Source organism: Apus apus, chromosome 11 (genome assembly GCF_020740795.1).
Source record: "Apus apus isolate bApuApu2 chromosome 11, bApuApu2.pri.cur, whole genome shotgun sequence".
Classification (NCBI taxonomy): Eukaryota; Metazoa; Chordata; class Aves; order Apodiformes; family Apodidae; genus Apus; species Apus apus.
The window spans coordinates 5,850,588-5,864,407 of NC_067292.1; the positions used below are offsets into that span (position 1 = coordinate 5,850,588).

The window sequence follows — 13,820 nt, forward strand, 5'->3', positions numbered from 1 at the left end:
TGTCACCAGCTCCAGCCTGCTTTTTTCTAGCAGGGAAATACTGCTGCTGGTTGAAGCTCAGCACAAAAGGCTCCAGACCTCTTGTCATATTATAGTTACTTGTTTAATGCAGGAGAAACTACCATCACTCTATTTTTAAGGGCTATCGGTTGGAAACTTGAGAGCAGATCAGCTAAGGTGCTTTTTGGGTAACTTGTCAGGCCATATTTAAAAAGCACTTGGTTGTGGATAAACATAATAGGGTACAGTGGCCGCACATTTCATTGAACCCCACAGGCTCCAACGGTGACTTGGGCATGGCAGTGAAGCTGTGAGCCTAGATCCATTCTTGGAGAAGGTGCGAGAGAGCCAGCTCCCTGGTCATCAAAGCTCCTCATGTCCACAGACAAGAGGCAGTGGGGCAGTGGATACTCTGGGAAGAGTTTGGTGGGCTGTAGGATATGTGCCTCAGCCTCCAGAGGTTTCCTCAGAGGATATGAGACCAGAATCTGCCTCATGGGGTGTTCCATTCAGTCATCCTGAGGCTCTCACGAGTCCTTCTTGGAGCACAGATACAGTTCTGGAGTCCACATCCCTGTTCCTGCTGGTGGAGTTTCCTGGCTCCTGCTTATACAATTGAGATGTGTGATTGTCATTTAAGACCTTAAATTTGCTCATGTAAGGTGTCATGAGTCCCTCAGGAGGAGCTCGTGGCATATCTTATTCTTGCACCTCGTATTTGTGTGCTGTATTGGTGAGCCTCATGCTAAATCATGTAGGACTGAGTTTTTATAATTAGGATAGAGATGGGAGCCTCCAAATCTCATGTGATTAGAAAGTTCTCATAACTTTTACATTTATTATAATGTCAAATTAGTGTATTTCTTACTTTCATGTCTGTATTGCCCTGTTCAGTGTTGGAAATCCAAGAATAAGAGCACTTTGCTCAAACTTGAAAGCCATTAAGTGAAAATAGACCAGAAACAGAAATAAAAATGGGTGTTCCTAATTTAATCCACTCTTTTGGCTACAAACAATGAACAAAACATAGGCAAAACAAAGAAACACCATAAATAATTACAAGGAAACTAAAATCTGAAAACCTTACTGGTTGTAACAGAGGTAAAATTAATTTAAAGAAAAAAGTTACCTAAGATTTTAAGCCATCCCAAGTGCAAGCTTCTATAAAGAAGCACAGAAGCACCATGCAGGATGCATCTCTCAGGATTTGCACCTGGAGCTGCCCCCTAAGCTTAGAGCCCTCTGCCCAGTGGTGTACTGGTGCATCACAAGGGCAGTCAGTGGAGCTTGTGTGGCAGGAGGAGGAGCAGTTGTCAAACGGCTTTATGGGTGAGGAGCTGAAACACGAAGGCCGCAGGGTCTTTTAAAGTCAAGGAGAATCTGTACCAACAGAAATAGGCTTTGGTTTCTTGTCATGCAGGAAGCTGTTGGTGGAGTAGGAATTTAACAAGTTCACAACTTAACAAGTCCCAGCCTAGTGTCTGGACTACCAGAATAGATTTTTTTTCTCAAATACCCAAAAACGCTCAATGCTTTTGTCAAATTTGTCTCTCTGTACTCAGTGTCAGCCTCAGCTTAACAATGAAGGTAGTCCCAGAAAACTGGGAGAGAGAAAACTTGCAAATGAGCAACCTATGCTCCCTGTTACGAAAGCAACCTCCTACTGTCTTGTATATTAATTTTGTGCTTGTGGGGCACTGTAGAGGTTAAATCTTCTCTGACTGGCATGGTAATTTTCATTGCTTAAATTTTTTGGGAACTTTCTTCAAGTTTCTGAAAGGCTTAGCACAAGCTATGAAGGCTCCACCTCTTTCTTGGCCCTGTAACCCATAAGCAGTTCAGCTGAGGCTAGGGGATTTGTGTATAATGATTTGGAAAAGTTGTGAGTATAAATAGAAAGGAATTTGAGATGTTTTTCCCTTCTGTAATTCAACACTCAATAGCTTCCCCTTCCACCCTGCACAGAAGGTGCTGTACCAAAACCATGGAAAGAATTTGTGGAGCTTCAGAGCAAGGAAGTTCATAAGCTAGCAGGCTTTTCTCTAACATGCTCTTTTTAAAAATCTGATAATGTCATCTCCCCCAGGGAAGAGCATGGCTGGAGGACCTTACAGGTTTTGGCCAGATCCTCTCACCAGAAACATTTGCCCTGGAGCAGGGGTGATCAGGGCAACCCTCTGACTTCCTCTTAGGCACAGTGCAGAAAGGGCAGGAGCCTGGAATGAAGGTTCAGCCTGAACTTTTTCCTTTTTTCTCCTTTCTCTTCCTGATAGCAGTTACCACTGAGAGAACATGGTCAACCTGCTCTAAGCTCCAACCTCAGCCTTCCTTCACTGTCCACATCTCACAGGTGTACAAGGGCATGGCATCAGGTTGCAGCACAACTCAGCCCAAGCTCTGCATTGACATGCCCATCAGCCTGGGGTCAAGCCCTGGGACAGGCATCCTGAGCCCAGAGGTTGCCATCGCATCTGGAAGCAGTGCTTGGAGTTGGGGACCCTCTGGCCCAGGTAGCTTGGAAGCAACAGGCTTGCTCTGAAGTGCCTCTTGGGTCTCTTTCTTCTTCATAGTTACCTTTGTCGTTTTGTAATTTCTCCCATGTTTTAAACCCTGCACTCAAATACAATGTAAACCTTGCAAACCTCAGCTTATTCTAACAGAAATGTCAGCTATTAGCAGTAGCAGTGTAAACTGTCTGTAGCCCCTGTGGTTTCAGTACAGTGATAGGTCTCAGTTCTGCACTTCATCCCCAAAGCCTGATTTACACCCCCTTGTGCAACTCTGCAGTGACACTGGCTTGGGCACAGACCAAGGGCAATCACAGTGTATATTCATGTGCATTCGTTGCCAGGATTCTGATGTATGGTTTCATTTTTGTGTCTCAGCTTCATTTTGCACCATGATATTTGGGCATGCAGATTTATAAATCCAACTCTGGCAATATTGGTTAAAGAACCCTCAATGCTTTTGCTAAAAACCTGAGTAAGTATTTGTTATATTTAGAGGCAATTCTGCTTATTGTCTCTTCATACAAGTAAGCTTTTCACTGACCTAGATTTTGCTATGCCATTTTCCATTTGCTGTCCTATGTTACATTTGCTTGGAAGCAAAACCTTTTGTGTTTTAGTGTTCTCTTGCACTGGCTATTTCATGCACGAGCCAAAATCACACTTGCTGGCCTGTGATGGTGCAGTTAGCTTTGCTGAAAATGATCGTATTGTTGAGGATCCTGCCTTCATGCTAGAAGTAAAAAGCTGTTGTAGGTGAATCCTTAGGCTGATGAGACCTAGAGGACCAGCCAGCATTAGAAGAGCATGTAAAAAGGAAAGGTTTGTCTTTTCTAGCAGTAACAACTTATAGAAAGAAAAGAAATATTGGACAGAGTGAAAAACTGGCTTCCTTTCAGTTGGAGTGGTCCTCTCCCTGGCTGTGTATTACAGCTATCACTAAAGACCCAAAACTACATCTTGGTTTTAATTCTGCTCTCAGTTTTAACATGTCATTAAAGAGATACCTGTATTGACAGGAAGAGTTGTAATGCTTTTGGGTAGTTGTTATTACTGTATTACATGATGGTGGTGTTTATTGCTGTAGTGCCTTAGGGCTGAATTTATAAACATTGTGGATGGATTACATGGGTATTATGCTGCACATAAACATTTTGCTGTGTGTTCATGTCGAAATCCTGTGAATTGGACAATGTAAACAAATTAACATTATCAGGGAAAATGTGTTTTTTAAGTCAACTTTCCCTGCACAATCTACTTGGCCAAAGGACACTTGCTGTAACTCTTGTGTCTCCTGCATCTCTGTCATGTTCAAAAATCTTTTAACTAGTACATGTTAACCAAAACCTCTTCCTTTTTAGAAAAAAAAAGCAAGTATGTTTAAAAATGCATTTGATCTGACTAGCTAGTGTATTTTTAAACATGACTGTTATGTTTAACAGCATGTTAGCATATGTCAATTAATTGTTTCCATGGAGTGCTGACAGAAGTGCCCCTGAGGGACCCCAGGGCTGAGCCATGTCAGCAGAAGGGAGTGTGTGTCTACCCTCCTGGATGTTGAGGTACACCTCCTTCTGCTGCCTGTGGCCTGGGGGTGACCGTCCATGGCGGGAGGACCCACCAAGGCTTGTCTGTCAGCCCCCCCAAGCGATACCTCCTCTGAGCATGCCAAGAGGCTTTTGCTGCACGCAGCACCCTTCCAGACAGAACAGATAAAGGCTTTTTCTTGCACTGTCATGGGATCACACTCCTTCCCTGTGCCAGATCGAGATGAGATGGCGGAGACAAGGTGCACATGTACAGGGCCCCTACATCTGCACCATGCCCAGTCCGGGAGATAATGGCGGCACTGCGTGGCTGGGGTGCCTCATGGGCTGACTTGTGGCTGTGGTCATCCAGGCTGCTCACTGCTCTGCTGCTCCAGTCCATGCTGGCCAGTGCAAAGGGAACATCTTAATCCAGTATAGGGAGCAGGAGTGAGCTTTTTGTCTGGGAGGCTGGCACAGGCTGCTGGGAAGCATGCTCTGGAAGCATGTGAGCTAACTGGTCTTTTCCTGGCAGAACATTCTTCTGCATCCTGGCTATGAAATTTTGTGATGAGAAGTAAACATGGTGGGAAGCTCACAGCCCAGGTCTCAGCAGCAGAGCACTGTGGGGACACATGCTGCTTTCCCAAGAGTCTATGCAAGGGCTCATCTCTGCTTGGCAGCTGTGGAAACACAGGTCTTCAGTAGGGGCTCAGATTTTGCTGTGCACATTGAGGGTGTGGGAAGGATAAATGTGTGGGTGTGAAAAGGTAGAGGAGGTGGTGGGAGAGCAGTGGGGAGGTTTGTGCTGGTAGTGCAGGAGCTGGGCTTGGCTGTTGTTTGGTATTGGTGAGTTATTGGAGGAGGTGGTGGAGAGAAACTTGACAAAAAGGGAAGCCAGGCATCTTCTGGCAAGTCACACTGTTTCCTGGGCATTTACCCTGGGAATCTCTGCTGTGGTGTTCCATGTAGCTGCCATCTAACTAGTCCTGGCAGGGCTGGTGTCCCTTGTCCTGCTGCGTGCCCCGCACTGCAGGCTGCAGGGTGTGCTGGGGTCCCAGCAGTACTCCACCTATAAGAGCAGCCCCTGGACAGACAGACCTGCCTTTGCTCCTGTTCCTCATCCAAGGAATTTGGGCAATCTTCCTTTTTTGTTTTGTGATAGGTAAATACATGAATGAGGCCCACGTGTTCTGGTACAGTGTTAACAGGAGCGGCTGAAATACCTAGCATAGACAGGGTCCAAAAATAGGTCCCTCATCCTGCCAGTGTCTTGCACATGTCCTTAACTTTCCTGCCCTGGGAAGGAACTCCTGGCACCCTGCAGGGCAGGAGAGTTTTTCCATTCACTTTGGTGGGTGCGGGATTTCATTCTGCATTATAGACCAAAAGGTTTTAAAGGGACTGTCCACTGGGCACAGTTGAGATCTTTGCAGGGTCAAAGGGCTTTATATTTATAGCATTGACATGATGATCATGAGGGAAAATTGTATGGTTTTTTTCCTGCTCGGATGGCATGGACAGACGTGCTGCTATACCTATAGCTGTTCAGGGTCAAGTTGTTACTGGCCCTGGACCATTTGTTTTGGGTGCTGCACCTTCCTGCCACGCAGCTTGGCTGCCATAATTGGTGTTGTGAAGCTGACCCATGCCAGCTGAAACATGTTTTTGGAAGTGGGGTTTTATAAATAGACCATGTGGACAAAGGGTGTCTGCTCTGGAGTGGTTACGGGGCTGGGGAGAGGAGCTTGGGGCAAGGGAGGGAGCCCAGCAGCTCCCAGTGACCCAGCACAACCCTCTTTGCAAAGCAGCAGCTGCGGTGCCGGTGGAGCCTGCGGTGAGCCCTCGGTAAAGGGAAGGACGGAGAGGCCATGACCTGAGGTGTGGGTGCTCAGCTATTTTTCCCCTGTGACTCTCTGGCTCCCAGACCTTTACTCATGCAAACCCTGACAGATCCTGTCTAAATGACTAGATGAAAATTATGTCCTCCCTCCCTACTTTGGGCTGGGGCTGAATTTTACCTGCTGGGCTCAGACAGGAGGCTTTTCTACTGATGGTAATTAATAGCACCAGAACCTGGAGCTGTGGGATCTAGCCCATCCCAGGTAGTCAGGGTGATTGACACTGGATCCTTTGATTTCTCCAGAGGTGTCCTAATATTTTAAACATTATTAATTACGTTAATCTCTGAATAGTATTAACAGTATTTCAGAATTTTATAATTTTATGCTATCTGACCCATTGGGAGAGAAAAGGTAGTTTTGGATGAACTGAACAACTTTCTAGACAGTGTGCTTTATAACCAGATGGATTTTCCCTATTTCCATTTCTATCTAATATTGGCAGAAGATTAAAGATACTGAATCAATGGCTGTAAAAGCTCACATTAGAAATTTGCAGTAAATGAGAAGAGGAAAAATTCATTAGAGGCATAAATTGTAGAAACTGGGATGCATGCAACTTAGTAGGCTACTGGTCGTCACCCTTGAAAGTCTTCTTTTTTCAAAAGGTTTTCTTTTCTCAGATGCAAAAAAAAAAAGAAAATTATCTCATATTTTGAAATACAGACCTAATTACAGTAGGGAGTGATCCTGATCCCACTGAAGTAAACTGCAGCATTTTTATGACATTACAGGATAGTGCCTCTATTAAGAAATAATAAGGAAATGAGATAGCTTAAAGAGAGGGTTTAAAATTAACTGGGTCTTTTGGCCTCTTTTGTAAAAATACCTTAAAGCCACTTCTATCAAGTCAAAAGGTTCATTGAAAAGAGAGAAATTAAAAGATGCCACTCTTGGAGCCTAGCAAAACAAAGTTCAGAATAAATTTCTCTCCAATCCAATTATAACATTCAAATCAAGGAGAAAAAAAGAAGTATGAAATGTAAGAAAAGCTTTCTTTCTATTGAAAAAGTCTACTTGGAGGTGTCCAGACCTAAGGGAATTTCCAAGTCAGCATTATAGTGGGGAAAAAAATGTAATATAAATGAGAATGAGATAATCAAATTTTTGTGGTGGAAGTAAGTGCAGTTGTTTGATGTAATTTTGACACACAGCATAATTTCAGCATCCACACTGAAGTTTAAAGGATCAGTGTATCTTCATGAGATTTCTATACAGAAAAGCCATTCAACAGGAAAATCTCAATCAGGCTTTGGTATGCACACTGGGCCCCTCTGTGATGGAAAACTTGTATTGTATTAGTTGCAAATAGAAAAATAGAGATGACCCGTTTTCAGTAATGTCTAGGCACCCTTTCCACTTGAAAATCCAGCATTATTATGGCACATAAGTCACAAGAAAAGCAGTGTGTGAATATTTGCATTGCTCACAAATCAAACTTTTTTTTATGCCTCTAACACCAGCTCAGCCATGTAAGGATCCACACAGTTTTTGACAGTGACTTGCACTGGGCTCATGTCACCATGTTTATTGCAGATGTAATTTTTAATATCATGAGGATATATTCCAAACAATTAAAGCAATTAGAGCAGGGCATGTCTTTGGCGTTTTACTCAATCTTGTAGCCTGTGTGAAATATATTTGTAATTTCGATTTCACTTCCAAATGAAGGCAGATTCACACACCGTCAGAGCCAAACTCAGCAGAGGAACCAACAATTAAATGAAGCCTGAGATCCTGTCCAAAGGAGGTATATACTCAATTTAATTTTTAAATAGCTTAATTAATAGTTTCGGCTAAAGCAAAGAAGTGAAAATGGGTCAAACTATATAAACATTGGTTAGAAAAACACACTGTCCAGCCAAAGCATTGTAGAAGTGCTTTTAAGAAGAATGACCTTTACATTTAATTTAAACATGGTTTTCTAACTTAGGTAAAAGCCCAGTTCAGACAAGGCCCAAGCCACTTTTTATGCTGCAAAGAACTAGCAAGGTGTGCTGAGAGTTTATTCAGTCTTTGCTTGTTCTGAAGCTGCATTTCACTCTGCAGTCATCATTTTCTCCTCACTGTCAGCATCTTGTTACCTCTTGGCAGCTCAGAATTCACTGAGAGCCTCAGTGTGTTTTAAAGCTGAGTTTAATTGCCAATGGGACCTAAACGAATGCCACAAAACATTGTTCACAAATATTTACTGGAATTTTGAAATGAATTGGGGTAGGCTCTGCTATTGCACTTAGTGTTTGCTTCCTGCAAACATTCAGGTTCAAGTTCTTATTGACATGGCTGTGATGAATGGGATCCCTTACATAAGTCTCAAGGCCAGGAGGGTGCTTTTGCACTGGAGCAATCAGGAGGCAGAAGCACTACCACGTGCCTTATCTGACCAGTCATCTCTAACTAGCAGCCCTCAGATAATGGGAAGAAACACTGATTCGTGGGTAGTTCCTGAATTCCCAAGGGGCAAAATTATAAAACTTGAAAAAAATATTCTCTTTGTTACAGAGAACATTTGTATACAGTGAAAGGGACTTTCTTTACTAAAAAAATTTTTTTCACAATTTTTTTCTTGGGTTCTAAAGTCTCAGCTTAAATGAAACAATAGTATAATAATTTGAAAATGGTGGAGAATGTTGTTTTTAAGAGTTCTTTTATTGATTATGCAGTAGCATTTACATGACTATGTTTGTAGTTTGAAGTTTCTGCTTTAGTGAGGACGATGAGTTCTTTGGGATTTGCTAATTTACAGTTAACATCTTCATTTTGTTTTGTTTTTTTCTTGCTTTAATCTGATTAAGTTGATAAAAAGTGAAAGGTGGAAGAAAAAATATAGGTAATAACTATCAAGACTGGTCCAGGTTTGGCATTACAGTGCATTGCTTTAGGAAACTGTCCCTGACATCCCCTTCATCAGAACCTCTTACTGGTATGGTAAAGTTTGGGAATTTGAACCTAAATATTGGCCAAGTTATATCACTGGAAAATGTTCCATAAATTCTGCTGTTGCACTTCGATGTGTGCAGAGCAAGTTGAACAACATGTGTTGGTAATGTCTGAAGGCTTCATTGCTCTATGCCAGCCACCCCCTTGGCAGTGTGAAGTTAGGTTTTGGGAAAGAAATTCACTGTCTGTGGCTTTTTTTAGGGAGTTCATGGCTGGCAACTGTGATTGATTGTTTTTTCAACCCTCCTGATCTGAACACCTTTGATTCCATTGTAAAGGACAACATATTCTGTACGGTGGAACAAAATCCTGCTGGTTCTTCTCACTGCCTGCAGAACATCTGCAGAAGAAGTGAAACTTACCAAAGATCTTAATAATGAAGACCATTTTTTATTGAAAATGTTCAAAATGCAAAACCACAACTGGAGACAACATCCTTTTCATGGGAAACAAATATTTTGGGTTGAAGAACAGCCCAGATGAGCTGGCCTTCTGCAGCTTGTCCATAAAGTTAAATGTGTCAAAGGGTTCTCTGGTGGGCAAAGGAAGGATGTAGGAGAGGATTTTATAAATGGCAGTTGGGCAATTAATGTTAACCATCAATATCAGAATGGCTTAGATTGCATGATTAACTAGTAAGGATTTTGAGCCGGCTGGTAATTTTAGATTAAATAGCCAGGCAGCCAGTGACTTGAATATTGATGAATATCCTGTGTTTTATTAATATGCATTCTCTATAAATTAGAGGCTTAGTGTACAAAGAAGAACCCTAATGCTCTTGCTATTTTTCATTGCCACAGGTAGAGCTGAATAATTCATAGCAATTAATTTATTTCACTGATTTAGCCTTTTGGGGCAGGGGCGGGGGGGAGAGGGGAGTTGAGAACAAGTAATTTCTGCAGGTAATTTTTTTCATGTTTGTTTATTATAAATAACTCACTAAATACATTTGAAGACTAATTCTTAGTTGCAGAGACTTTTTTTAATCTTAAATTGGAGAAACTGGGAGAAACTTTGGCAGAACTGCAAACAATCCACCAGTCATTACAAGAAACCAAATTAATTTTGAATTGTGAAAAAGCACAGCTAATTGGAAATAAAACCCAGTTAGGATCAGGCTCAGGTTGATCTGTGCAGTACTTGATTGGTGCAATACTGGTTGCATTGCATGTTTCTGCTCCTCATTTGATTGATTGTAATTCTTTAGGACCAAGATTTTCTTACAAATATTGTTGTGTGCAGCATTTCCTATCTGTATTGAGGCCCTTATGAATTTAAAATGGAAAAGGTGAAATGCTGCCCCTTGTGAAACCAAGGGGAGTTTTAACATTAATGCTGCAAGATCCAGGATTCCTCTTACTGATGGAAATGTTCTTGAAAGCCCTTTTCGTGCAAATAGAGCAATAATACATCCAACACAAATGACATCTGGTATTTGTGAAAAGCTTCAGAGTATCCAAATGCAGATTTTTAATTTATTTTTTTTTTAGGTAGGGAAGGATGGTGCGGCTTTAAGTAGGAGATGAAATGTTGCAGCACAAAGATTGTTTGCCAATTCTGCAGCTCAGGGTGGCTGCAGCCCCGTTTCAGTGTCAAACAATCATAGCCAGAGCAGGTAATATCCAGAACCCCATGAGGAGGAGGAGGCTGTATGATTACTTCCTCTCCCTTTTACCATTTCTTACAACACGCTGCACAGCAGTGAGAGTTGCATAGCACGCAATAAATCATTGCCTCATTATGCTTCTTCTGTAGGTTTGTTTAGGGCACCTACTTGAGTACCAGCTCCAGAGGATTATTTGCTCTTCCCAGAAATTCCTGTCAGATACAGACTTCTCTCTTGGTTTGCAGAGAAAAAGAAAAAAAATCTCCGTATCTTATTTTTAAAATAATTTCTGAGTGCACACAGCAATTTGTTACAGAACTGCCTAAGAAAATAATTCAGGCAATGTCTGGAGATTATTTCAGTAGTGTAGGTGGATGATTTTGTCAAGGGGAGGCAAGAGGTTAAGGAAGGTTTTTGTGTTTTTGTGACTTGTCAACATGAAACATTAGCATCTGAAACACAGGGTCTTCCTTCCCTCCTTTCTTCCTTCCTCCCTTCTTGCCTGCCTTTTTTCTTTCCTTCTTCCTTTCTTTCTTGTGTACACAGAAGCTGCTGATCTCTTACCTAACCAGATTATGTGGAATTGTTCTCAGTTGTAAAAGAAGTCTAAGTACCTCATTAAAAAATACTGTGAGGTCCTCATTCACTCTTTCTGTAGTCTTTAGCCAGCCCTAGTCTACAGCTGGTGCAGGAGGGCACCAGTCTGACTGACAGAATAAGGATTTCTGACACTTGGTTTTGATTTAAGCAGACAAATCCTCTTAAGAAAAAGTGTTCATTAGTTGGCCTAATTTACTAACAAGGAGTGGTATTCAGCATTGCCAATTTGGATGGAACAGTTTTATTCAGCATTCGCACCAAGCGAGCGCTGGAATAACCTCCACTCTACCTGCAAGGCGTTTGAACAGCGAGAGCTGGGACTTCAGAGCAGGTGGGTACACTGCAACACGGCTGGGTTTTGCTGCAGTGTGACAGTCTGATCTAGGATCCGATCCAGGCTCCTCAGAAATCAATGGAAATTCTATCCTTGACTTTACTGGGCTTTGGATCCTTCTCCAGTTGTGCCAGAGTGGTAATGAAATGACTCTAAACTGGGGAAAGAATTTTCTAGCTGAACAGATTTAGTGTTTTGTATTGATAGGCTTCTTTATGCAAGGGGTCCTGACTTCAAGTTTGAATAGTTCTCATACATGCCTTGCTCTGATCCTCCTTCCTAGTCACAAGTCCTTGGAATAGATTTCTGTTTAGTTACCACTAATAAACATCCCAGTTGAACAATGAAATTTTGTAGATGATTATGATGTGAAACCCAAAATCATTGTAAGCTTGCTCAGAAGGTGACCTGCCTTCATACAAAAGCTTCCTCGGCTTTCTGAACCTTTTAGCAAAACTGGATGTGTTCAAATACATAATGAAACACAAACCAGTCAGTTTTGTTTAAATTGGGGTTTCATTATACCTACTTCTGCATAATTGTATCTCAGACACATAGATAAATAAATATTTGATCTTAAACTCTTACAAAGGACTTAGGATTAGAAGATACGCTGAGGTCAGGACCAGAAAAGACTTTTTTCAACACCCACTGCAACCTGAGTCCCCCATAAACACTTAGGACTCAGCGAGAATTGTACCCAACTCTTTCTGATGGAAGTACTGTGGTGACCTTCTAGATTGATTAAAGAAGTGACATTGATTGACTTTGAAGGGAGCCACATCCACCCTTCTTCTGCCAAAAAGGCAGTGGCTGCAATGTGAAGCCTCAAGAATGGGGCATTGCTCCTCCAAGTACATGGAAGACATCCAAGGGTAACGGGATAATGCAGATAATGGGATAGGGTTTCTCCCCTCCTCTCCCTCGAATACCATATAGCTAGATTTTAGCTACCCAGACTCAGGCTGTAGGAGATTTTTCTCTGATAGCTATTTAAAAGATGAAATAGTGAAGGAAATGAGCTCTTTTTATAGGTCATGTAGGATGTTCAGTGGTTGAGAATGTCAAAAAGGGCTGGTAATTTTGACTCTGCAGGGACCTTTAACGGTGTTGGGGGGATGATGCAGTGAGGACCAGTGTGAACAGCATGATGGAAGGGACACTGTGTTGGGGGAAAAATCTTTTTTCCTCTGGCAAACCCACCCTTGATGATTCTACACACTGTCACTTTGGGTTGTTTAGTTTGAGAGATGGTAAGATGGTTCAATTTTCCAAAGATACCCAGTATCTTAGCAATATCTGGTCTCTTTGAGGCACCTTGAGTTGGTGCACTGAGAAGTATTGGCCTCCAGAATTGCTGCTTTTGAGTATCTAGGCCACTGAACCTGATATGAGCTATCAGAAACCAGAGACAAGGGAGCATTTATGTTGGAGAATGCGTGGTGGCTTGAAAACTACAAATCAAAATAATTCACCCTTTTATGTGTAAATCTCTTTCTCTTTGATACACAAATTGAAAAGCTGTCTGGTTTCCTTGTAGTTTCTGTAAGCAAGCCGTGTGCGACTGTACCCTCTAGAATGCTATTTAAGAGTTATTTAAAGTGCAGACCAGTTAAGGTCAAGTAAGCTTCTCTGCATGCTAAAACTGAAACCACCAAAAACCCACTAAAACCAGCAAGCAAGGAGGTCTCGAGTTCTGCCATTCTTTCCTGACAAGGGTATGGCACGACAAATGGTGAAGCACCAAAAGATCGAAGTCCGTTGTGAAGGATAACAATAAAACTGGAGGCAGAAAGACACCAAGTCCTAGTGCAGGTGTCTGCTGTTCCAAAGCAGTCTGTCTCAGGTATGAAACCACCAGCCTGTTGCAAGGGGATGCGGGCAGGAGCTGCAAACTGGCAGTAATGGCATCAGCAAGTTTAGATTCCGTCTGGTGCATTTCTGAGCTGGTAGAAAGCCTGAAGAGTCACTGCAAGAAGCCCCTGTGGAAGGGATTACTGCAACTCACTGAACTTACCTTGAGCATATTGAAAAGAAACTTTTCAATGCAGACATGGACAGTCAGTGTGGTGTGTTTTGTTCATATTCCAGTGTTGCATTGCTGTGTCTGAGCACCTTAATCCAGATCCTGTTGAAGTCAATAGCTGTCTTGCTTTTCAGAAGGCTTATTCCCCCTAAATAGCAACTTTAGGAAGTGTACTTTGCTTGGTGATAACACAAAGGAGAGGATGGATGATTAACACCAATTAGGATTATTTACAAGAACCTAGAAAACAATAGGTCCATAAATCATTGTCTTATCAATTGTAGTTCCTCTGGAATAATTTAGTCATTGTTGGGCAATCTTTGTTTCACTGTTCATTAAGTAGAGATTTGAATTATGTTAGGTGAAGTTTGTAGAAATGT

At 42.1% G+C, this 13,820-nt stretch overlaps 1 protein-coding gene across 3 annotated transcripts in view; it reads left to right on the forward strand.

Moving 5' to 3' along the window:
• The window catches only part of MAF (MAF bZIP transcription factor), a 188,131-nt gene that overhangs the window by 48,121 nt on the left and 126,190 nt on the right, over positions 1–13,820 (forward strand). The window lies entirely within an intron of this gene.